The sequence below is a fragment of the Pyxicephalus adspersus genome, chromosome 6, assembly GCF_032062135.1.
Source record: "Pyxicephalus adspersus chromosome 6, UCB_Pads_2.0, whole genome shotgun sequence".
Classification (NCBI taxonomy): Eukaryota; Metazoa; Chordata; class Amphibia; order Anura; family Pyxicephalidae; genus Pyxicephalus; species Pyxicephalus adspersus.
Genome location: NC_092863.1, coordinates 17,652,607 through 17,679,637, shown reverse-complemented (window position 1 = coordinate 17,679,637; position 27,031 = coordinate 17,652,607). Strand labels below are relative to the sequence as shown.

General features: G+C 38.6%; 1 long non-coding RNA gene across 1 annotated transcript; it reads right to left on the bottom strand.

Annotated features, from left to right (window-relative positions):
• Positions 1–509: 509 nt before the first annotated feature.
• Positions 510–26,506, bottom strand: LOC140333264 (uncharacterized). The gene is made up of 2 exons (XR_011921310.1): positions 26,054–26,506; positions 510–883 (listed from the first exon to the last, which is right to left on the bottom strand). It is a non-coding gene; the product is annotated as an uncharacterized lncRNA (long non-coding RNA).
• Positions 26,507–27,031: the final 525 nt, after the last annotated feature.

The following is a 27,031-nucleotide window of genomic DNA, read 5'->3' as shown; positions in this document are numbered from 1 at the left end:
TGTTTTTTTTTTTAGATGGTAATCTGCGCCTGCCACCAGCTAATACCATATTGCCTATATACCAAGTAGCACAGCGAATGTAGGGTTCAATGGGCACTTACATTAGAAGTCTTGAAATATAGGCGTACCATGTAATACAGTGGAAGTAGGGCCTTGAAGGAATCACATGCACAAAGATATTAGCTAATGGGCCATTCATATAATTATTTTGCGGTAATGACACCCCAATGTACTTCCCCAATGCACCCTTCTTGCAGTTCACTGTAAAGCACTTCAGTGTATTGTGCTGTATTGTGCTTTGTAATTGTACAAAAAATGTCTGATTTTAAGTCCTTTATGGTATGTTAAGTAAATGGGCTGCCTTAACGCTACACCTATTACCAATTCACATAAGGTGCGTTAACATGAGTGCGTTAAATGTATCCCAAAAAACCGACTGGTACAAATGGGCCCTAAGTGCTACCGGACCAATTAACCTGATTATAGTAACAGAAAGGAAAGCAAAAGGATTCAAATGTCACTCTTCCTTTATTGTTTAGCAACTCACTAAGTACGATTTATTGTGTGTAAATGGCACAACGCATTTACTAATGCATTAGCACGTCTTTTGAAACTTATGTGTTACACTTATTATGACAGTTTTGCCACATGCAGGCTTTGTGTCTGTCAACATGTCTGGGAAGCCTGTGGTTACCGGGTTTAAAATCCTTAGCGCTCTGATTGTATTTCACAATGCAGCTGCTCCAGAACACAGGCCTTTCTCTGTGACGTCTACAGATTGCACTTGCTGATCTCGACTTTACACCGAGTGACCCTTCAGTTGTGACATCACCAGCGGGTGGGGATGGCAAGGTACTCGCCAATGTTCTGCACAGTCAAGATGCTGCTAGTAAGAAATGAAAATAAAAAAAGTGGCATGGAACCATTTTTACCCCCTCAGTACTCAGTGACCTATTACAAGGCTTGGGCACTAGCAATAAACCTAAAAATAAGCAAATATCCACGTACAGAAAAGTCTATATTTGCATAAAATCTTGGAGGATCTGCAAAGGTGTTGTGTGCTAACTAGCTATGGGGTCAGAAAAAATGGTAGCTTGCTGGTTAGAACTACAGGTCCTGGGAATATTATTATTATTATTATTATTATTATTATTATTATTAATAAACAAGATTTATATAGCGCCAACATATTATGCAGCGCTGTACATTAAATAGGTCCTGGGATTTTGTTTGACTTGGGTTGATGTATACATGGAGTACAGTCTTGGTATGTTTGCATAGGAGATTTTTCTATTGAGCATAAACTGAGCAATCACGCATACTGTGTATGCATATGTGTAAGGGACATTAGACAGGAATCTGGATAGGCAGCATGGATGTGACTGACCTTTGTATTCTGTTAAGTGGTGTAGAATTTCCTAGCACTATGTAAACTAATTAAACTAGAAACATAAAGTGGTGTATGGTTTTAAAGTATATTTACAGAATAAATTCTTAGATGTTTGCAAAGATCAGCTCTTTCTCTCTTCCACCCACCTACTTTAGATTTTATGCCTTTATAGGGTCTGCATGCAGGGGCAGCATTGTCACACTAAAGCTGGGTACACACATTATTATCGTTAGAAAACGAACGATTACGAGCGATCTAAGATTATGCACGATTATATTTGAACAATTGTATTGTGCACAATTCTGTACATGCTGTAACGATACGATCATTCAAATATAATCCACCAATAATGTACACACACTAGATACGATCGTTTGAACATGTAAAGGAGAAAGTGTATTGCAGAAACATGCACAATCACTGAACGACCGTACACATTATAGATAGCGAACGATCGTCGGCCAATCAGATCCGCTGTGACGGTCGTTCATTTCCAATGACAATCCTCATTCGTCGGCGTCGTTGGTCACCTTTTTTGTGAAAGATTTCCAACGATAATTATTGGAAGTGTGTACGCAGCTTAAGCTCCAGTACTAATGTGGACTTGAAGATATCATTTCAAGGTGCAGTTTCAGGAGCCTGGGACTAGTCTTGTCAACCCAGAAGCAACACTGCACATTACTGCAAGGTAAGAAGTCCCCAGATACAGCAATTAATGTGTGCACACTGATGAAGTAAAAAATAAATCAAAATGCACAAAATGATAATCAAGCACAGAAAAAAAAATGTATACAAGTGAAAAAAGGTAAAACAAATATTCACAGCAGATTGATGAATGACCGATCAGGAATGACCGTTAATCACTCCTATTGAGGACAGCATAGGAAGTGTGTGTATTGTATGTACAGCACTCATTAATATTCATTTTTTTTCTTCTTGTAGGATCCCAAAATTATTTGTTACTCTCAACACCCCCGATTACAAACTGCATTAAAAAAAAAATTGGAAATATACCAATGGGGCTTTCATGACAGGCATTTTCCGTAAAATTTTCAACACTTTATTACAAAGTTACATAAAATTGTCCATTAAACCTTAAAAACATCATATTTGCGTGGTACAAAAGCTCAAATTATTACTTATCCTTCCCTATCCAATGTTTTGTAGACAAAGTCTACTTCTTCAGGGATTCAACTCAACACTTTTATATATTTCAGCACAATTTTTCTTACAATGTAAAGGATTCACTTGGTAACCCAGTGCAGAGGCAAGCACAGGGGAACGGCGAGAGCCACAGCCCACCACTCGAGGGTCAATCCAAACACCCTCCAAATCCTCATTTAGTGATCAACAAAGCTATGTTCATTCCAACAGGGGTATCCAATTAGGACCTGGATCCACTCCTTCAATCCAAGGAATCAATAACTTGGAGAATTTTTGCTTGTAAATTCGTTGACCAAATATTTCCAGCTAGATGATCGAGAGGGAGTCCAGATTGATCTCAAAGATTGTGGGTGCCTAAATGGCAAGCTATGTTTTTAATGTTTAATGGACAATTTTATGGAAAACTTCTTTGTAATAAAGTGTTGAAAATTTTATGGAAAATAACTGTTGTGAAAGCCCCATTGGTATATTTCCAATTTGTTTCTTTAATGCAGCACTCATATCAATCATAATACTTCTTACATTGCTGGGCAGTGGGAAAGATAACATCCTTGCAGATAGTATTTCTTAAACTGACCTGAAATGCACAAATTGCTTATTGCTCAGGACCCCCCAGCAAACTCTGGAGGAACTATAGTGTTCCATGGAACCCTGGTAGAGAAACACTGCTGTACTTTGCCTTCGGCCTAATGAACTAAAGCGTTGTAACAGAAAAATGTAACACTGGATATGAAATATTTGGGGTATGTAAAGACTCGGAACATATGGATATGGGATTTAACATGTGCTAGGATGATGATATTTTTAATACAGCCTGAGCAGGGGAGGGGGATATGATTTCAGCTGTAAAGGCTAATTTACACTTTTGTTATTTTCCAGCCAGCTCTCCTGCATTTGAATGCATGAAAAACAGACATAATCCACATTAAATATTAAACACATTGAATGCTATGGCGCAGTTCCCTCTTTCATGTAGCAATGTGCCAGCAGTGTGTTGTACAGAACATAGAAAGCTTCATGTTTTACTGCTGCCTGTGCAACTTCAGAAGTGTGGCCTTAAAGCTGTAAATATAATTCTTACCTGTGTGGTGGCTCAGTGGTAAAAAATACCAATCGCTAAAACAAACAATGAGAAACTGATTGGGGGTAATAGTTAAAAGTATTTATTGTCATGACTAAAGGGCTTAATGCTTTGACAGTACTTTCCATTACCACAGCTTTACCTTTCCTTGATTGCCATTTTTTAGGAGCTTAAACAGTTGTAAGGATTATTAAGATCCTGGGGTGACTGTGCATGGTAATTGCCATTGAAAGCAAAGGTAGTGAATCACATTCTCCTCTATACCTAGAGGTGGTAACTATTCTATTTGCCCCCATGCTCCATGTAAGTGGGCATTAAAGCAAATCTGTCTTGTTCGTCTGCATGGGCAAAGATCAGGATTGCTTAAAAGAATAAATTCACTTTCAAACAAAGGCAGGAGGCACTCCAGAGATCGCCACCATTTAGGAAACCACTGTGCAGGCCAAAAATCTAGCAGTCAGATTCTAACAAACCCTGGTAACCACAAACAAAATTGCCAGGTAAGCACTGATTCGGCATGAGAGACAAGATTAACACAGTTTGTGTGTGCAGAGGGCAATTGGCATCCCCACATTTAAATCGTTCAACAGATGTCCTGCTTGCAGGTTGCATTTGAATACTTAATGCTAAGTTGTATTCTAAGATTAGGTAAATTTTTTTCTGTGATGGGGTTAGTGAGTAATTGTTTTGACTTCTCGCCAGGGAAGGGGGGTCACTCGTAATATTGCTTTAGTCTGATACACAAAATATCATCTGCAGTCAGAATCCCCCAGCACTATCTTGGAATAAAGAGGGTTAACCCAAAGACACCGGGGCACACTCCAGTACATCTGGATGGGACGTGTTCTTAGCATGTAGAAACAAGGGCGCTAAACCAGAATAGGAGGGGAGTCGTTGCGTGTGCCAGAAGTTGTACTACACATCCCAAACACTCTGTTTATCTGTCCGCACAGGAAACATAGACTAACCCCCCACATCTGACACCACCCAGATACACACAACTTCATAAGGGAGTCCCGCTGGGTTTCCCAAGCAGAAAGAACTCTCTTAACCCCCTCTGTCCTTATAGAAAAATAATTATATCCGCATGGAAAATTCATCTTTGTTGTTTATAGAGTAAAACAATAATCATGTTACCATAAAATAAAAAGGCCACTAAACCTTGATTAAGACTTTACAAAGTAGCTAACCATAAAGGCCAACTTGGTTTACATAAGAAGAATGTTCAATGGACAGATATGCAGATTTTTAGCAGGTTTATTATAATATGTATATATAGTGAATATAAATGCCCCCTACAGATTACAGTGTTTAGTGTGGGCAGGATGAAGGTAAGTGTTAAGCCAGTTTAATGATTCACAAACCTGCCATGCTGCATAGCCTGGATGAATGGATGACAATTTTTGTGCTTCACCTGCCTGCTTGCTGGACAAAGACTCATCAGATTGATTATTCTGATCATTAGTTTGCTGTGCAGTAGATCCGATTTTCTCAACCAGGATTCCTCCAGAGGTTATCAGGGTCTCCTTGAGCAATGGGGCGTTTGTGCCGCTAAGGTCAGTTAAAGTGGCACTAATAAACTTTTTGGCTATTTGTAAAGGTGACATTCTAATCACTGTCCAGAAATGTAAGAGGCATTATTCCTCTTAACTACCAAGCTAATGTAATGTGATCTGTGGATATAGTAATTATAGAAGGGGTTCACTAAAGACTAAAGTTTTTTCAAGGGTTCTCCCAGGTTGAAAAAAAGCTGTAGTAGAGCCTTGGTCATGTGAAAAAGTATGTACACAATATGAGTGTACTGTGAAAAAGTACATCCTTGGCCTCATGTGCTGGCATTACCCCCTTTGGCAGAAATTACTTTTGACCAAAATAAAATTGTGACCACTTTCACTGCAAATTTCAGTTATATGTTTGACTTTCTTATTAAACAGTCTGTTTCAAATCACCTACAACATTTTATTGGGATTTAAATCAAGCCCTTGATTGGATTTGCTTTTGTAATTCCAATCAATAGTATGTTGAAAGATTCATTTCAACTTTTGGACAGATGGACTCACAAAGCTATAAAGCACAACTACATAAAATGGTGAATTCACAGTTGACAATATAAACGAAAACTGCCCAGACCCAACAATGCAGAAACCATATTTTTCCATTACCATGCTTCAAAGTTGGTAAGGGGTTCTTCTGAACTGCTGACTTTGGATTGTTACTGGGGACAAACAACTATCCTTATTCTACAGCACGTATTTTAGATTGCTTGGTTTTTGCCTATATGTTCCTTGGCAAACTTTAGTTCCTTTAGGACAGCAAAGGCTTTTTTTTCCTGACACAGCCCCCCTTGCTATCTGGAATTGTAGATGCATGCACTTTGACACCAACTGTACATGAATTACCTTCAGATCTCTCTAAATAATTTTGTTAGTTCTTGGTGATGAGAAATAATGATCAGTTCCTGCTTTTAATTTGTTGGGCCAGCCTGTAAAATGTACACTTACAGTGGAAGACACTTACAGAGTTCATTTAATTTAATGATCTTTTTAAATCTATTGCTAGACTCATAGTCATCCTCAACCTTCTTTTTGAGGGTCTTGAGTTCTTTTGATCTTTGCCTAAAGACACTGCACACATTAGTAGTAGAAAAGAACACCATAGCCCTAATATCTGAGGTTTTAATCAGACAAGTTCCACCAGCACAGTCTCCAAGGTGGTTTTCATTATTGCCACCTAATCTGAAACATCTGACTCTAGTTTCATATATATCAGGTGGTGGTAAATGTAAGTATGTACTTATTTTCTCCATGTGATGAATTAACTTTTTCAGTTCGATTATTAAAATATTTTCACCAGATCAGTTTTATTTGTAATTTCTTCAAGTATCTCACCTAAATCTTGGAGGTGCTGCTTAGTAAAGATCTAATTTTCTGTAGAGGATAACTGAAGAGGGAAAAAGGAACTTGGACCTGAAAGAGGGACAGTCCCACCAGATCACTTTATAAACATTTGACGTAGCTACTTAATTGTTCATTACAGGGTTGGTTACATTCTAAGCAATGCATATGTATCTATTAGTATCTATTAGTACACACATTGCCTTCATCCGCTTTTCTCTTCGGGATGATAAAAACTTTTGTTCTGGCATTCTTTAGAATCAGCATCTGCAAGATCAGTTTTTTTCAACCAGGGTTCCTCCAGAGTTTGCTTGGGGTTCCGTGTTGCTCAGTACAGTTTAACTGCCACCAATGATTTTTGGGTTGACATTCTTCTCACTGGCCAGCAATATAAGAGTCATTCTTTCTATTGATCACCAGGTTAATGTAGAGTAAGCTATGGCTTTAGTAATTATAGCAGGAGTTCCCTAAGACATAAAAGTTATTTTAGGGACTTCATGTTAAAAAGTCAAGAAAGCCTTAAATTGAGATGTGACAGTCCTGTACTTGATTGTATTGACAAGTGACTGACATGACTCCCCTCCTGCTGCCTCCTATTACTTAGAGGAAGGAGAAAATGCTTCCTCCAAACTGCCTAGAAAGAATTAATGACTTTTGAGACCTAGCAAAGTTCCATGACCGGGGTTTAAGGATTTTTTTTTTTTTTTTTTATTAAAAAGTACCAAAAATATCCACTGCATTTTTTCTGTTTGCACTCTGAGCTACAGATGTCTCTGAATTGATGTGTAAATAGTACCTATTGCCTGTATTACATAAAAATGTGTAAATATCCATTTCTGGCTCCAGTCTATGTTGGCTAGTTGTCCTGAACACACTGAGAAAACTTTGTGACAGCCACTGAGGTTGTAGAAAGTGAACATCTAATGTGCTTTGTTGGATCTCCAGCCGAGCAGTACATTTAAAACCAATATGAGACATGGGTTCTCCATTAAAGCAGACTATCATTCCTTTATGTGATTCAGTAGGGCACATGTTGACATTACTGAATCGCATTATTATTTTCAGTTACCTATATCTTACTTTGAGTAAAAACATCTGCTCCTCCTGGGCTTCTTATATATCCTAAAGTCTATGCAACCTAGATTGCAATGTTGTGGAACTGGAAAGAGTACAGAGATGGACAGCTAAATTATAGGGGAATACAAGACCTCAGGAGAGATTAACTTAAATGAGTTTCTTCTCCTTTGAGAAGAGACAATTATGTAAAAGTGCAAGATGTAAAGTGCCTATACAATACATCTTGGTAAATAGTTGTTCTTTTTAAGGTTGTCACAAAAGGGGGCATTCTGTGTACCTGGAGGAAAATGGGGTCTTTCCAGAAAGGTCTGCAAAGATAGGAGCTAGTTATAGCCAACTAGACGTGTTTCTAAATTCACAAAATATAACTGACCTTAAATATTTACAAGAAATAACACTGTAAAGTATTGATTTGGGGGTATATGATCACCTTGGGGGCCAGGAAGAGTTAGAGCAATATATGGACCATGTATTATAAGTCTTGCATTATTATTAATTATTATTAAACAGGATTTATATAACGCCAACATATTACGCAGTGCTGTACATTTAATAGGGGTTGCAATTGACAGACAGACACAGGATGAGGAGAGGACCGTGCCCAGAAGAGCTTACAATCTAGGAGGTGGGGGAAGTCTCACACAATAGGAGAGGAGATAGGGAGTGGTGGGAAGTAGTGAGGGTTTTAATAGACAGAGAAAGACGGGTAGGCAAGTTTTAAAAAATTGTTTTGAGTGCTCTTTAAATGAGCAGAAAGTAGGAGCAAGCCGAATAGGACAAGCAAGACCATTCCAGAGAGTTGGGACAGTTCTAGAAAAGTCTTGCAGTCGTGCATGTGAGGAGGTTATGAGTGAGGAAGTCTTTATGAGGTCATTGGAGGAGAGAAGAGAGCATTATGCATGTGTTATCAGTTTTTTGCCATCCTTTGGATTTACTGTGGGTTTAGGTATTTGAGATTACAAGATGCCTTTATTTTATGATTTTTGTATCTTTAGACTGAACTCAATTGATGTCTTATTTTTTATACTACCTGTGGAACATGGTCCGTAGATACCATATGAATTGTGGATATATACTGTCATTAGAAACTGCATGACTCTACTGTATTCTTTCAGACTGGTAGACTCCCAGCAAGATAAAATTTGTAATAAACAGCATTAGGATCTATTTATAAAGGAGTGAATCTGATCATCACTAAAACATTTACTGGTGGAGAATCAATTGCTTTCTTTGAAACCTGTAGGTTTCTCCACAAGATGCCAGATTGACTTCTTTATAAACAAACCCTATTGTGTAGGACTGCTAAGCAGGAAGCATTGACTGCATACATACCAAAACAAACATGGCCACTCAATGTTAAAACTAATTAATTGACACTCATTAATAGCACTTTTTCCAAAAAGATTAACTCTTTTGTTTCAAAGTATATTAAAAGACTTTAATTTCTTCTTTCACTATTTACATCTCGAATGGTAACGTAATATAGATGCCATGTACAGTAATTTAAATAACAAGGCCCTTAGCTTTAATTTTTTTATTGCATCCTCATGCCTAAAGCTATCCAACACATCAAGTGGATTTTTTTAAAATATATGTGTGAAAGTTCTCCTTGGCTTTCAGTATTCAGGCTGGGGCTTAGTCACAGAATTACGGTGTATATTATTTTATTATTAATAAAATTGTGTTATTTGCATATGTACAGCCCCCAGCTTCTAAAACCATCTTGGGTATATTTGGAGACAAATTTTAAAGTTTCTGCCTGTATGAGAATAATCTTTTAAGCGTTTCTGAGAACATTGGTTGCAAAGACACCATTAGTATCAACTTACCACTACAGGTCTGATTCTGGACAGGACTGGGGGTAAATGGACAGCGGGTTCAAGTAGGTCAAAGAAGGGTTAATTCATGGGCCCCAGCAAGAAGAGTGGGAACACATCTGTAACGAGTTTGAACATTCCATGGAGGTTACAACATGGGGAATGCGGGAGGCATTTGTGGAGAGGAATCACTTCTACTGACAGACAGAGGAGGGAGAGGAGATAAAGGGGGAGAAGGGGAAGAAAAGAAAGGAGGGAGACGTGAGCAGTTGGGGGTTGGAGAGATAGGGGGAGACACCGGGCTTATCTATAAAATGAATCAATCTTCAACATTCCAGGGGAGAGCAGCTGGAAGGGAGGGGGAACAGAATAAAGGAGAGTGACTGAGAAATGGATCAATGTGTAGCATATGGAGAACAGTAGATGAGACTAGAGGAAGGCAGAGAGTGTGAATGATGGAGAAAAGCAGGACAGGACTGCAATGTGCAAATAATAAGCAGCTGGAGGGGAACCATTGTTACAGCACTTATCACTAGTGTTTCTAGGAACAGTGATATGCCAGTGAGTCTGTTACATATGATCCTAGTAAAAAGACACATTGAGCTAAACATTGAGGATTTGTTAGAAAGGTAACATCTGTTTTATCTATTGTAACACAATGGTGGCGGATACTTTGTGGGCCAGGCTTCAAATTGCTATAATGTAGCCATCAAATTACAGCATTTGATGATGTCACTTGCCTTGTCATTTGTAATATATAATAGTTCTTACAAAACATAAGCAATTTTCATTGGTACGTCAACACACAGCAGGAAAATATATTGTGAAACCCTACGACTTTACTGTACAATCGACTGCTATAGCTAACATTATGTAGATTAGTATTATCACACAAGAAGCATTACAATTTGTTTAGATCTAATGAACATCATGTCAGGCCATCCAATCATGGCTTCATGGAACTATCCAATTTTCATAAGTGGCCCAACTTAAGTCAAGATATATAAATCAACCCAGGCGTATTGATTTCTTGATTCTTGTAAAGTGTTAATGGTATGTATTACGCCTCTGGTTATGTAGTCATGATGTGAAGAGCAATGCAGTTCTAGAGATTTCCACCATTCATTTGGCCTGATTTAATAACGCTCTCCAGGACTGGAGAAGGTAGACTATCATAGGAGAACCTAGGTGATCTAGCAAACTAGAATAGATCTGGTCCAGAATCGAAACATTTGCCAAATAATAGCATTATTATTAATCTATTTAATTATTATTAAATAGAAATTTATTCCAGATTTGTGGGATCAACCAGGTTCTCATATTATAGTTTATCTTCTCCAGTTTTGGAGAGCTGTATTTAATTCGGCCCAATGTGTTGGATGCCAAAATACAGGTAGGCAGCACAGCATCGTTCTAAAAGAACCTTTAGGACTAAATCTTCGCTGGGTCGGGGATGAACCTTATGGACTAAATCTTCATTGGGTATCAAAAGAAAATGAAGGTGTGACCTACTGGACATAAAATAGTCTTGCTCCTTTAGTAATTAGGTCACCAAATGTGTAGGACACTTTTCAACCCCCTATTTTTTTGGTAAAAAGATAACTGATATGGCATAGTTGGCATGGTAGATCTCCAGAAGACAGTTACCCAAATGATGAATCCCAAGCACACAATGAACCAAAAAAACAACTTAAATGGCACCAACATGGAAGGTCAAAAATAGCTGGTGAACTACAAAATGGTAGCAAATTAACATATTAAGGCACCCCAAAAGAGCCATTTCTTCTTTAAATTCTCTAATTCTTCTTTAAAAATCATGCTAGAGACTTACAAGTCCCTATAATTATTTTCTATGGCGTCCTGTTATACATTATTTTGCCTTTTTTTAAGGCTGGAAAATAGTTACCTTAGCTATGTGACAAAAACACTTTTGCAGATGGATCCAAGCCTAAGTTATGGGCTGTTCTCTCCTTTCTAGCCGTTGTTATGTACTGCTTGCTTTCATTGTTACCACGTGGGCTACTCCCTAAAAACCAATTCATCACTGGAGTGGTGTACAGTTGTGCGTGCAGCCAAAAATTAATCAGTGAGCTAGCATCTTCTAGCCAAGATGGGGGTTTGAGATTTTACCTTTTAGGATATTCAAGAAACACAGAAACAAATTCTGGCAGCTGCATCATTGATTTTTAGAATCCCATCACACATACAATAGTCACTTTGCAGATGTGTAAATTGGAGCAGCCATGCATTTAGTGGAAAATGATCAGGATGCTTGGAGGTGTTGGGTTTTTACAAGGGGGATGGCACAGCCAAAGCTTTTATGCAAATGTGATTTGTCCCTAGAAGCAGCGAAACGCACAGATGGAATCAAATGGCTATTCTGTTTTGCTGCTGTACATCTGAAATAGAAAATACGATTGGCTATCATCCAGTTTTGCAAAGCAATATGTGAACATGTTGTAAGCCTATGCTCTGTTTGTAGTGCTGACTTATGTGGTCTGATTTTTAGATCAGTGCAGGAAAGACTTGTGGTTACTGCATGGAGTCTGAACAATTGATAATATGTCTTGGAACAATGAGATTCTGTCATTTTTAAAGTGAACGCATATTATGTTTTTTTTTAGTGCCGGCTGATTTACTATTACCATGTTTACATGAAACAAACAGTTCAACTTGTAAGTTGATGGATAGAAACATGTTTTTTTGACACATACATCATTCTATTCTTTTTTATGTTTTTTCTGTAAAAAAATATTGAACATTTTCTTGCATGCTAAACATTTTTGAAAATCTATTATATATTTCACACAATGGAATAGAATGAATTGGAGCTATGTAGCTTTAAGTTACCAAAAATACATTTAGTTTGCATCAAATGATGACCAATGTCTAACAGTTTGTTTCTTTTTAAAGCAGCTACAGCCGAAGTAGAAAGTCTCTCCCGTGCCAGCAGCTAATGCCGTTCGTTTACAGGAAAACATAAAGTCTCAAAGAACACGGGCTGCTCATAGCTTTGGGTCTACTGATTGTTTTAACATGTTTTCTATAGAAGTCACATTTTTTGACATTTATTTAATTTTCCCAGGTTGCTCAGGTTTAGAAAAGGCTTATGTGCACATATTCCTAATTTGTAGGAGGCACTTGAAAAAATCCTCATATGAGTTCCTATACGAGTGAAGTCACTACACAAGGATTTGCTTGTTATTCTTCAGCATGATGCTGCCTAACCACAGAATGCACAGCTTTGAGATGCATGCTGTGCAGCACAAGTGTAGCTTGCACACTAAAGTCTGCAGCTGCTGGCAGGGGGCAGACTTTTCTACCCCAGACTATTCTGCAGCCCTATACCTGCCCCATGCCATTACATATATATGTCTGCTCCCCTTACCCACTTCATACCTCTTATTTTAATTTTAATGGCAGCATGTACTGTATATAAAAAATAGCAGTGACTTTACTAATGTGCTAATCACTCTACTGAATTTGGGACTCCAAGGAACTATTCAAATGACTTAGTACAGTAAAAGAAAAGGCTTGTAGCATAGAAAAGGCACCACTTGCAGTGGGCATGTACAATATTTTTAATTTAGATAGATAGATGGATAGATAGATAGATAGATAGATAGATAGATATATGTGTGAACGTCTGCATTAAAGTGGACCTTTTGCTTGGCCATGCATGAGCAAAGCACTGATTTACTTTAAACTAAAGCTACTCTTAGATTTCTAAGTTGTGGGAGGAAATTCGAGAACTCAAAGGAAACCCAAACAAACACCAAGACTACATACAAGCTGCAGCAGCCCAAGGCTAGAATGACTTATGTTGCTTTGTCATTTATATCTCTGAACGTTGGATTTAAAGGGTAAATGTTATGATATTCCCCCTGGATTCTGAGCTTGAATGGGCAGGGCCCTCTCCTCTATTGTTCCTTGTTACTGCCATGTGTTACCTAACAACTGTATGTACTGGAACATTTTATGCATTGTATTACCTGTTATAACCTCCTGTGTTATACATTTCACTTTGTACATTGCCATGGAAGATGAGGGTGCTATATAAAGTACAGATTACATTCATGATTTAGACAAGCTATATTTCGAACAAATACAGTTCAAATGCAGTGTCTTTGGACTTTTTTTTTGAGTTTTCTGTGGTCAAGACAATACTTCAGATTCAGGCCCTGCTGTAATCCACCCTGTATTACTGGAGATATTTGATTCTGCATATTAGGTTGGGGTGGGGGGGAGCCCCCACACAACCCCCCATTTGTAATATAAGACCACCCTCTTGATATAGACCAGGGATTATCAGATTTGTGTCTCAGCTGTCCTGCTACAGTACCAGTAATATCTCTCAGCTGCTCCTTGGGGATTTCAAATCCTGCCACGTACAGTTTTAGGGCCCCAGTAATAAAAAACTACCGCACCTATTCTTCTCTCTGCATGCCGCAGAAAAGTCTCTTATATGTGTTATGCAAAAAACAATGAATCCAGTTTAACAAAATAAAGGAATGCGACAACTGGAATCCAATCGGTTGCTTTGAACAAGGCCGGAACTTGTTTTTGTAAAAACATCTTGTGTGATAGTTGTTATATAAGCTTCCAGAAACTTTTCTTTGACTCTATGTACTAATCATAACTAAGCAGAGAAGGGGTAGACTCATAGGACCAGATTTATTAAAGCTCCCCAAGAATGGAGAAGATAAACTATCATGGGTGAACCTGGGTGATCCAGCAAAATTGCAATGGATTTGGTCCAGGATTTAAAGCATTTGCCAACTATTAGCAAAGGTTTTTTTTAAGAAACCCATTTCAGATTTGCCGAATAACCCAGGTTCTCCCATGGGGTCTGATTTATTAAAGCTCTCCAAGGCCAAAGAGGATACAATTTCTACAGTGAAGCTGGGTGACCCAGCAAACCTGGAATGGATCTGGTCCAGGATTCAAAACACTTGCTAACAAATAGCAAATGACTTTAAAGTAATCCATTGCAGGTTTGCTGGATCACCCAACTTCACCATGGAAAGTGTAACCCCTCCAGTCTTGGAAAGCTTTATTATTTCAGCCCCATGATAGTCTACCTTCTCCAGTCTCGGAGAGCTTTTATAAATCAGGCCTATTGTATATTATTTATAAATTCCATAGCCAACGATTTTTTTAAGTAAGGAGAGATTAAAACTTTTTTTTCAAATTAATATTAATGCCTGTGCTTCCATCAGAATTTCCTGTTTCCAAATACAACAGAGAATAAGTGAAATCTCACCCAAATTATTGAACCTTTTATGGTTGTCACTGGGAAACTTGTCTTTATTGGAAGCTGCCTCTTTCTACTCCCATTCCAGTGACAACATTTTTGAATTGTCCAACACAGCAGAGGAAGTTCTGTATTTTGCAGTAGCCAATTATGATCTCTTCTTAAAACCTATTTTTGGGCAAACATGAAAGTCCCTTGACAACCCCTCCACCTCCCACCAATAAGTAAGGTAACTCGTAAGTCATATGGGAAGGAAGCATGACAGCAGATTTAGGTGCAGTTTTAAAGTTAAATTAGCAAAAACAAAATGTAGAATAATGGGAGTAATGAGGGAAATATAGAAGAGAGATTAAACCTAGTTAAAGCTATTTTGCACTTTCCCTTTTGAACTGGATTCCAAAACCAGGCTACCCCTGTGCTGTACAGCCTGCATCTCAAAGCTGTGCATTTCTGTGGTATGGCTGCATCATGCTGAAGAATAACAAGCAACGTGACATCATTGTAAAGGAACTGATCTATGATATTTAAATGGGGGAGGGCCTCCGGCTAAATACGAATATGTGTACATAAACCTTTTCTAAACCAGGGCAAGTTAGGAAAACTGAACATAGGACAAAAAATGCAGAGAACTGAGAACCGCATGTTAAAACAATCAGTAGACCCAAAGCTATGGGCAGCTCAAATTCTATTCAGACCTCATGTTTTCCTGTAAATGCATGCTTGGTTATGCCCCCTCCCAACTCTTAAGGCTCCTCAGTTTTATCTGCTGATCGTCATTTCACATATGTGCTGATCATTGTTGCATATATGAGAATCTTACCATTGTTTTCCCTTTTTCAAAGGATAAAATGTAAAATCCATCATCAGATGTGCTTTGAAAACTGTGTCAGCTTCCTACACAATTTGGAAACTTACCTTGGGTTTTAAACAACTTGCACAGTTGCCAATGTGTGTGTATGATCAAATGTGCCAAAAGTGTGACCACTCAATAGTGAGCCAGATCAAGTCAGGTGAGAGCTTAATAAATCAGAACCTAGACTCATATACCATTGCCCATTTACTGATGAGGTTGTACCGTAGTTTACCTTCTTTGGGATAAACAATTTGATTGGTGGTGTGAGTTATCATATAAGCATAAGTAATTTCATCTGGAGGCCAAATGATGGGCACTAAAAATGTGTTCAACATCTATTCAATAGCTTGGAGATTCTATATTGGTTTGTTAAATGAATGTTCACCAGGATTCACAGCACACAGTAAGCTGATAAAATGATGTTAATGTATATATAGAGAATGCATACTAGTTCACTGCCATAACTATCTGATATTCGATAGTCACCAATGGAAATATGGAAAAGAACAGAACAGGTATCCAGAAAATTGTATACACATATAGGGCTCTATTTATGAAACAGGGAATTTGACATTCCCTCATATTCTGATTCCAGAATCAGATACTGCCATTGAAACACATGGACCTGGAAGATTCCAATGAGGGAGTGTTTTTTAGGGAATGTCAGATTTCCCTAAAAAGAGTCGATAGTCTTGAACTCATATGGATGAATCATCTATTTCTATGTACTTTGGAAGTTCCACTTGTAGCTTTAAATACCAATACATTGAAATGGTCCTCACTCCATGATTTATATAGATTGGTCAGTTTACACGAATCTGGAAACATTCCAGGAGTAGTATTTCTTTTTCCTGTGGAGGATGGTCCATGCTCAGTAAATCACTGATGACTATAGTTGGTGAAATAGTGGAACAATAGTTTACGGGCCGCTGGATATCGATTATCTATAGACCACTGGCTATTGAAAATGTACATGCATATTTTATTCATTGAATGTATGTAATATATTTGGACCAATTTAACCTGCAAATAAAAAAGAAAACATTTCAGGCGCTAAATATCTTTTTATCTGAAGAATATTTATTGTTACAACTTTGGATTCAATATGCATGTGCTAAGTATGTGAAAACGCAAAAATAAAATGATATTCATTTTATATCATATAGAGTTATATAGAGCTATAGATTAAAATGTAAAAACTGTGTTGCGGTTTCCAATGTATGTACAAGCCATAGGAATAGAAGCTTACAACTGATCTAAAACAATATTGATCATAAGGTGTGGCCTGAATTATTGAAAACAGTAAATTAAGCAATCTGATGTCCCCAACCACAGCACACATTCCCTGCCAGAGGATACATTACGTATTCATTTAACTACACACCCCATAATGCACCAAGCTCCACCTCTGGCACGTGCATTGAGAAAGCCGCATTCCCTGGGGCAAAGTACTGAATAAGCATTATTACCTCTAAGTAGGTATCAAGCAATTATTCAACACATAGGAATAAACTAGTGTTGATATGACTCAGTTGGCCCTAATTGTTCAAAATTGAAGCTTTGCGGCACTAGGCGATAATTAGAGCATTTAGGAGGAATAAAAACATCTGATTTACAGCTGTTCCATTGCTGCTTTTAGAGTTAGCTAAAAGCATGGTTCAAAAGGCAGTGTATTACTGATACTTAAAAAAATAAAAAAAAATAAAAATAAAATATGTATACAGATCAGCCAAACCATTAAACCCCCCCTGTAATATTGTGAGGGCCTCCTTGTACAACCAAAACTTTTGGAGTAATGGATTCCTTTAAGACCTGAAGGTTTCCTGATATATCTGGTACCAAGGCACCAGGATGTTAGTACACAATTCTTTCAGTAACATTTCCTTACTGCCAATCTGTCTTCTTCTGCCTATATCCCCAAGTAATTGCCCCGCACACTCAGCCTTCCACATGATCCAAAGTTAAATAAAGTTCATTAGACTAGGCTAGGCGTGGGCAAACTACGCCCCCCGGTCTGTATACGGACCGTTAGGCTTTTTTTATCCGGCCCGTTAAACTCTCTCTCTACTTCAGCAGTTTCGCTGAAGAATATAGAGAGTTCCACAGGCCAGATAAAACATGCCCCGGTCTGCAGCTCAGGCTGGTGCCCCCCCTGAGCAGGATCAGGAGAGGGACCCTGCTGGGGGCCACACCAGCTAGAGCTGCGGAATATGTCTGCTGTTCAAATCCCACGCTCGGGGAAGTGGGCAGAACAACCCGTCCACTCTGCCATCGCAGGCTCAGAGCTGCAATAGGAAAGTGGGCGGGGTTTTGCTATCATGAGGTCACGTTCAGTGGCGTCATAATGGCATAACTCCTCCCACTCTCCCATCAGCCCGGCCCGTCTGCCAAATTTTAGGTTAGATTGTGGCCCCAGGGTAAAAAAAGTTTGCTCACCCCTGGACTAGGCCATATACTTCCATTTGTCCAGGGTCAAGTTCAGATGCCAACAGTCTGGGCCAGGGGTCAGCAACCTTTACTATCAAAAGCCATTTTGCCTCCTCTTCCACTAAAGAAAAATAGTCTGGAGCCGCAAAACATAACACAGTTTATAAACTTTTAAAAGTTTTAATATTTTTTAATTTTACCTGTTACAACAAGTGTGCATGTGTAGGCCTACTTTGAAATAAATTAAACACTGAACTATGCCCCTAGAAGCCTCCAGCTTCTAACGTATCATCCTGTTACATTAGCTGGAGGCTTGTAACGTAACAGGGTAGATTTTTTTGATGGGCAGAGTTCTTTATGTTCTGACGATGCCTTAGCGATGAAATTTTAAGGGGTGTTAGCCACAGGTGTCCCTCATTTGCAGCTTTAATTTTGTTCACCTGTACCCCCCAATCTTGAGTAATTGGGGTTCAGGTGCTAGAAGCCTCCAGCAATGTGTAACAGGGTAGATTATTTTGATGGGCAGAGTTCTTTATTTTCTGACGATGCCTTAGCGATTCAATTGTAGGTGGTGTTAGCCATAAGTGTCCCCCACTTGCACCTCTATTTTGGTCACCTGTACCGCCTCCCCCCCATTCCAGAGAAATTGGGGTTCAGATGCTAGATGCTTCCAGCAATGTGTAACAGGGTAGATTTTTTTGATAGGCAGAGTTTTTATGAATTTTTAGGAGGTGTTAGCCACAGGTGTCCCGTACTTGCACCTCAAATTTTTTTCACCTGTACCCCCGTTTCCAGATAAATTGGGGTTTAGGTGCTAGAAGCCTCCAACAATGTGTAACAGGGTAGGGGTTTTTTGATGGGTGGAGTTTTTAGGAGGTGTTAGCCACAGGTGTCCCCCACTTGCACCTCTAATTTTGTTCACCTGTACCCCCTTCCTGTTGCAGAGAAATTGGGGTTCAGGTGCCTCTAGCAATGTGTAACGGTAGATTTTTTTGATGGGCAGAGTTCTTTATGTTCTGATGATAGCATAACAATTACATTTTAGGGGGTGTTAGTCACAGGTGTCCCCCACTTGCACCTACATTTTTGGTTTTGTACATCTCCCCATTCCAGAGGAATTGGGGTTCAAAGGAGGGGGATGTCATTGTACACACCCATTTGTACACGCCCCGTGGTAGATTTATTTCACTGGTAGATTTTTTTCATTAGAACACCGGATAGGGAATCCCCCTCCTCTGCAGTGTCTTGGGAGGAAGGGGATCCCCCATCAGAGATCTTCCTGCCACAACAAGGAGGCTGAAGAGCCGCATGCGGCTCCGGAGCCGCAGGTTGCAGACCCCTGGTCTGGGCCAACACAACCCCAATACACAGTGGACTGCTTGTTCTTTGAAAACTTTTTTCATGGCTAGTATTAAGCTTTCCAGCAATTTATGTTACAGTAGATCTTTAAAAGGATTGGGGCATATAGACCACTTACCTATGAGTTCAGGGTGGGAGACGGACCCTTGACGCCCTGGGGCTTGCATGTGGGTTCAGTGACAATGAACTTCATCCCAAAATACAACCTGGGCGGAATTAGTGTTTAGGTAAGTCTGTGGAGCAACAGAGGTGAGTATTGCAGCCTTTGTTCCATTTTCTTTTAACTAGTGGTTGAAGACTTTTATGTTTTATAAGTTATGAAACATTTATAATAGGCTGCTGCTTTGTACAGGTCCATTTCACCTATTTCACAGTTCTGTGGAAAATCTGCTGTTCCTAAATGGGATTTATTTTCAAAAGACACATTTTTAATTGAACTGCTTTGTCACATTAAACTGTGCTAATGACTTTGTGTTAGACAGATAAATGTGTGCTTTGAAGTATGGTTGCTTCTTAAATCATTTCAGAGAAAAAAAGGAATTTATTTTATACTCCCATGTGCTTATATTTAAACGGTACCTTTCAGCACAGCAAGGCTGGCCAAAGCGGGCTAAGGTATTGTTGGTGCCTATACACTTTATTAAGTTAAATTCTGAAGGAAGGCTAAATTGTCACCCAAGTTGCAGGCAGTGTGGAGCAATTGATCCCTAATATTTACAAGAGAATCACTAAGTCAGCTATGTTAGAATCACTTCTCCCACCATTAGTAGGCTGAAAAGCTGCCAAGGCACTGCTTAGAAGGAGAGATCAGAAAAAAATGCAGCTTTCTCAGACACATAACTCTGCTTTATACTTTTAGAATCAATTCCTCCACAATGCCTATAGCTAAAGAGGTTAGTGGGAGCTTCTTTTAAATTTAATTTGCTGCTGGTCATCCAAATGTTTGAAAGTGTATAGCCTGGACTCAAGGGAATTTGATAAATGGCTTCCAATGTTTTATCTGCCAAAGGATTTGTGATCCATACACCTTTGGAAGACAGCACAGCCAGTAAAGTGATACCCAATTCATTATTAAGGGCAGTGTCACACTAGTGATTGTTATAAAACAAACTTATCTCTTCCTTTAATTCTTGCTGTTCAGGCAACCCAATGATGGCTAAACCTGTCTGATGTGAGGAGTGGTGCAAGACAATAAATATTAACATAGGCGAATCCCATTGAAGATCACTGATTGGGGGACATCCTACTGAAAATCAATAATGAGACAGTATTTAATACTCCTACGGACGTCAAAGCATTTAATAATCCCACAGTATTTTTTCTGTCTGGGGCTGCTTTTTCAGAATTTCTTGCATGTTTTAGGCATTCCTTGTGATTTTCACATTTGCTAAACTATTTTGTAGGGTTTTGATGATAATCATACAAAAAAGGCAGAATTTAATTTTTTTTCAACTAACTTTAATGCAGTATTACTCTACTGAAAACAATAGGCCAGTTCTCTTGCCAATGCACTTTACCTGCACTCGAGAGTGTAGCAAATTTTTGACAACGCATCCGCTGTGAACGAGCCCTTAGGAGACGAGAGAATATATGACTTTTAATAACCAGTACAAGATCAGTTGAATATGTAGCTCTAATATTGTTGTACTATTTCCCAGTAGGTTTATTTATAAGAAATGTTGCAAGGAAACGAGGAAGTCTTACTCATAAGAACCAGTCGGAGTCCACCAAGCATCTGCATTTAACAGCTTTAGTTTAAAGGGGACTCTCCGTTTTGCTCTTACAAATTACTTAGACTGTCTGGAAACAATGGCCATCAGAAGGTGCTAAGACACAATTGGAATGCCCTTAGTCTATTCTCTGGTGGTGGGTTCATAAACATACAAGCTTGGCTCAGGTAAACATGCATGTGTGGAGGTAGGGTTGGAAGTGGCTAATGCACACCTTTTCCATTTGCTTATCAAGGGAAGAAGCAACAATGGTCCTTTTGTCTGAATAATCCCTGAGATCTGTCAGTTGGTACTGTCAGCCATTGTTAATAGATTTAAAATTGCTTCCTGATCTGCATTTTTTTTTCTTGCAATGGTTATGCAGAGCAAAAGGGGCATATAGAGCCTGTCATGTTTCTCTGCAAATTTACTATATTTATTTCACTACATAATTTCCCCCAGATTCTTTGCCTATCCATATCTCCAGTGGTTCATACAGGTCCAGCACACAACAGGTAACCAATCAGGACATGGATCAACCAAATGATTACAACGAGTATTCATCAAATGAATAAAAAGTGATGATATTTCATTAAGGAAAGGTAATGTTTACAAGAAACAAAAACATACAAAAATAAAATCAAAATGATTGTCAAAAAGTAACACTGTTTATAGTTACTGTGGGTTACAGGGATTATTAATATTATTATTATTATTATTATTATTATTATTAATAAACAGGATTTATATAGCACCAACATATAGCATTACGCAGCGCTGTACATTCAATAGGGATTGCAAGTGACAGACTAATACTGACACAGGAGGAGAGGACCCTGCCCCAATGAGCTTACAATCTAGTAGGTGGGGGAATAGACTTGGTTTGGGCAGAAGGACAGAGAATGGTGGTCAATATTTACCAAATTGGTGTCCATTGTCCCTAGCTCTTCCAGCGTTGCACACTATTCTATTCTAGAATAAATCTGGCATATTTGTCAATTTAAAGCAGAATTTTAGGGTAAGTAGTTTAACTTTTTGCTTTAAATACTTCTTCGAGATCGGTATTTCTATTTGAGCTTGCAAAAACCAGATAATTCCAGAGCTTTTTGTTTTAAAGACTAGACATACCAATATCTCCCTTTGTACAAGGAGAACTGGCATTGCATTTACTGGCATCCTGTAGTGGGTGAGCCTGCTGGTTTGCTTCCATAACTTCCTCAACTTTGGAAAAATCACCTACCCATCTTCAGTAATGTCTTCACTTAGTTCTGTTTTGAAGTTGTGATTACATGGCGTCATTAAAATACTGTTATCACTCATATCACTCGTATTAAAGCCATTGTTATTGTACAAACATCCGGTGGAATTGAAACCACCACCAAATATATAAGTGGCATTAGAACCATGCCCCTTCCTTTATTCTACTGTAATCACTTTTAAAGAATCAGAAGCTATTGGAGTATTGCTTGGCATATTTTAAAACCCAGCATCGGTCAATCACTGATACTTCTTGGTGACACGGGTGGTATTTTTCCTCTGTTTTCTTCTCTCTTTCTATTGTGCTTCTCCTCACCTACTCCATACTCCCTCCGAACATTGTCCGTGCTATGTATATGAGTACTTTTGTTCCTATAACGTTTTAACTAGCTGTTCCCTGTACTACTATTCTTTATTATCATTTTATACTAAATGATTTCTGTTTATTGAAGATCTTATATTGGTATTTACATACTAAGGCATCCATACAATTTTATCTATGTGGCAATGCTTTTTCTGTTCCCTTCTATCCCCTTTTTTCTTACTAAAAATAAACTTTTAATATTAAAAAAAAACAATCCTGAGTATAGGCACAGCTTAGATTCTTCTCCCACTTAGTCATACGCGTGATATTTCAGCCACAATCATATACCCTGTTGTACGCGGGCACCCAGTTTATCTTGGACTGCAGTTTATTTTGGAACCTGGTCTCTTGACAGAAATATATTTTTGGGTTGTTCAACTTCTGTGTTCAGCCTTTCCTTTTCTATTTGATAATTTCCTCATAAGGGCATTTATATATGTTCAGGGATCTCCACCTTGAAAATAATGATCAAGTCTGAGATTATATGGAGAATATTAAGCAATATCATCCAATGATCCCTATGCTGCTGGTTTGCCAGCAATGAACCCAGTGACAAAACAGACATTAATACAATTAAGGAAAGCCACAAACAGGGCTTCTCAATGGGAATTTTCTGAAACAGTCATTATTTATAATTGAGGTACAATAATAAAATTGTCTGTTTTTTTTGCAAGTTAAAAAATATTTTCAGCATGCTTTACTTTTTATGTCACCAATAGATTACAGGGTGGATTTTGGAGCACGAAAGTTTTAATCCCTATGGCCTCTCTCTGTTACCCCAATTGACATTTAGAGACCTTTCTAACAGATCTTTTGAAATGACAGTAAAAAGCACCATTGAACCAAGTTTCCTGTATTATAAATATCAATTAAATGCATTTTGGACCATGCAAATATATGAATTTGTCCTGATTTGACTTGGCGATGGAGGAGCAGAAATAGGGGTCCAGTCTCAAGCACGGGGTGGGAAGGCTAGTAAGCAGAAAAAATAGGCTACTAACCTGGCTTGGTGGTGTGGTAAGGCTGTGTAAATCTCAAGAGTAGATGTAATTGTTTGATCAATTTTTATTGTCTATACAGTTGAAAATATCTTATAGAAAATTACCAGCTTTACAGTAGCTCCTCATGTACTACAACAGATAAGCAAAAATAAATGCAGAGCAGAACGACACAAACCCTAGCAAGCTCTGCAGAAACTCCAACCAGCAATTTATTATATCTACCAGTATTTGGCCGTATATTGCAAGAACTAAGTTTGTGAAAAGGTCTGTGGATTTATTAGTGACTTCAAAGCAACTAATTTGTGCTTGGGGTCAGTCTCAAAATGGGCAGTTGTTATGCTGGTACCTTGTTACCAGTGGCAGACATGGCCAACAGTGGCCACTCCTGCCAAACTGACTTCTGCCTCCCCCACCAAAGTGACCCCTTGTAGCCGAGGAGAGTATGGTGTCCTTATGTAGATGTACACTTTGCATCTTCCTATGACCACCCCTGCTTGTTAAAATACTTGTAACTGGAAGCACTTGCACCCTTTAGATTTAGGGTCCCAGGTTTGGTTTCCACTAGCTATCCTGCCTGTAAATTTTTATCTTCTCCATGTTTTTGTCAGTTTTCACCTACAACCCAAAAAATTACTGGTGGGTTAATTGTCCATAGGCCAAGCAATGTGGTTTTGGAGCTGACTATTTTGGCCCCAGACAGATTTCCTTCATGGAGGAAATCCCTTTTCTTCCAAATCTTGCCAATACAATCTAATGGACAGTCATAACAAGGCAACTGTCCAATGAATTTCCATGACAGCAAAAGGCATAGGAGGAAAAGTGGGTGCTGTATGCAAAATTGGAATCATATTTCTAGCTTTACTCTATAGACTCAGCTTGGTGTAGATCTTCTGGCAATCTCCTCAATATGCTTCTCCTGCTAAAAAAAAGCACTGTTTGGTTTTGTCTCTGGTAAAGTCAAACTAAATCAACAGCATGAGCTGGGAGCATTTGCAATGATGCAAATTTTGCACAGCCTACTTTTACATTAATATAGACTACTCCCTAGTATGGCCTTCTTCAATAGGGCCTGATTTATTAAAGCTCTACAAAGCTGGAGAGGATACACTTTCATCGGTGCAGCTGGGTAATCCAGCAAACCTAAAATGAATCTGGTCCAGGATTCAAAACATTTGCTAGCAAATAAAGCTGCGTACACACTTGCAATAATTATCGTTGGAAACTAACGACGGATCGTTCGATAATCGTTAACAATAAAAACGCACAGTGACTGACCAACAACACCGACGAACGAGGATTGTTGCTGAAAACCAACGACCGTCCCGGCGGATCTGATTGGGCGACGATCGTTCACTATCTATTGGGTGTACAGTCGTTCAGTGATGGTGGATGTTTCTGCAGTACACTTTCTCCTTTACATGTCACTCCCTGCATCGTTCAAACGATTGTATCTAGCATGTGTACACTATTGGTGGATGATATTTGAGCGATTGTATTGTTACAACATGTACAGAATTGTGCACAATACAATCGTTCAAAATAATCGTGCATATTCATTAATCGTTCGTTTTCTAACGCTAGCTTTACAAATGACTCCATTTGCTGGATCACTCAGCTTCACTGATGAAAGTGTATGCTCTCCGCCTTGGAGAGCTTTAATAAATCAGACCCTGAGGTCTGTGCCCCTCTTGCCTTTTCTGCCAATGTCTTTTGGTCTTATGATGTTATACTTCACCTGTACATTGAAATCACACTATGACAAAACTCAGCTCCATTCTTGATGGGTACGGGGGATATCGGGTATTGGGGTATACATCAGCAACGTACACTGCACCGTGTATGTCCCTCAGACGGTATATAATAATTTATCTAGCAGTATTTTTTCTTTTTAAGTTTAGTTCTGCTTGAATCTCAGTAAAAAAATGGCAGGATGACAGAACATGATAATCGGGGGATCATAAAAAGATTGGGGGTATGTAGTGATATAATAATATACTTTCATCAGTGAAACTGGGTAATCTAGCAAACCTAAAATATGTATATTTCAACACATGAATATGAAAAAATACACTGCTCCTTTATGTACAATTGTTTTTTTTTATATATATACCTTTTTTTAAAGTACCCCATTGCAATTGCCTGATCTGATTTTGGATTTATAATGTTTACAGTTTTTATCTTACGTGGGCAAAGGGTTCCCATCTGTGCAAGCGATGCATGCTCTGGCTGGGTGCTTTTAAAGTTAATGGTAACACCCCGCACATAGGTTGTTATCCTTACACAATAGTGTGTATAGCCCCCATCATCTGCGATTTTTGGTGCTTTTTTGGAAGATTTTAGTTTTGGGCTACATTTTTAGTTTTACATATAACATAGATAAATCGAATTCCTAAACAAAATGATTACCTGTAGTAAACTTTTTCCATGGAAAACCTTGCATTGTGATGATACATTTTCTCGCAGTCTGGTTATATTACCAGAGATCATCATTTTTCTCCCTCCCTTGATACAATCGGTCTGCCAAGCAAGGCATTCTGGGTCATTTCCGTTTAAATATGTAGCTGGATTTTTCTAGTTCTGAGAGAATTTTTTTTGTGTGTGTGTGTCTGTCTGGCGCTGATCCAAAACAAACACGTCCCTTCACCAACAAAAAAGAAAGAAAAGATGCAAATAGATGTGATATTTATACAAGAAGAGGCCTCTACATCCAAGGGCTGAGCAGGAAACGGAGGAAACAGTTCTATGGGAGGGTCTGTCCTTCGCTGAAACACACACACAGGGAAGGTGGGGAGGCATTGTAATGTAGCAAAATAATATACTGTAGTCGGTATATTTCCAGTAAATTATTCTTGTACGCAAGTCTTCTAATCATCCAATCATATTACTGTATAACTTAGTTTTGTTGGGTGCTTCAAAGTATAAGCCCACCCAATTTGGATTGCCTAATAAAGGGTGGGAAGTAGTGGAGTCTGTGACCAGCTGGAGTCTTAAAACATTTGAGGAAAAAAACTCCATTTAAAGACGCATGGAACCCCGACTTATCTCCTCTCCAGCACCCTTTCAAGGACCCAGTCCACATGAAGGTCAATTGGTCAAACCCAAAGGGATTCCCAGGTTTAAGTCAATTTATTAGCTCACACAGAAGAACTCATGTCTGTGCTTACTCATGATGCTTTAGGATTATATTTTGAGACTCCCTTGGTGTTGGACTGTTACAAACAAAACAGTAAACAGTTACAAAAATGTAAACTTACATTTAGGAAAGTTGAAAGACAAAAATTTCCTTAAAGTGAACATATGCTTTACCCATGCAGGGCAAAGCAAAAGCTTTGCTTTAATGTTGGCCCCTCCTGCAGGTGGGGGTTCATAACTGTCCAATAACTG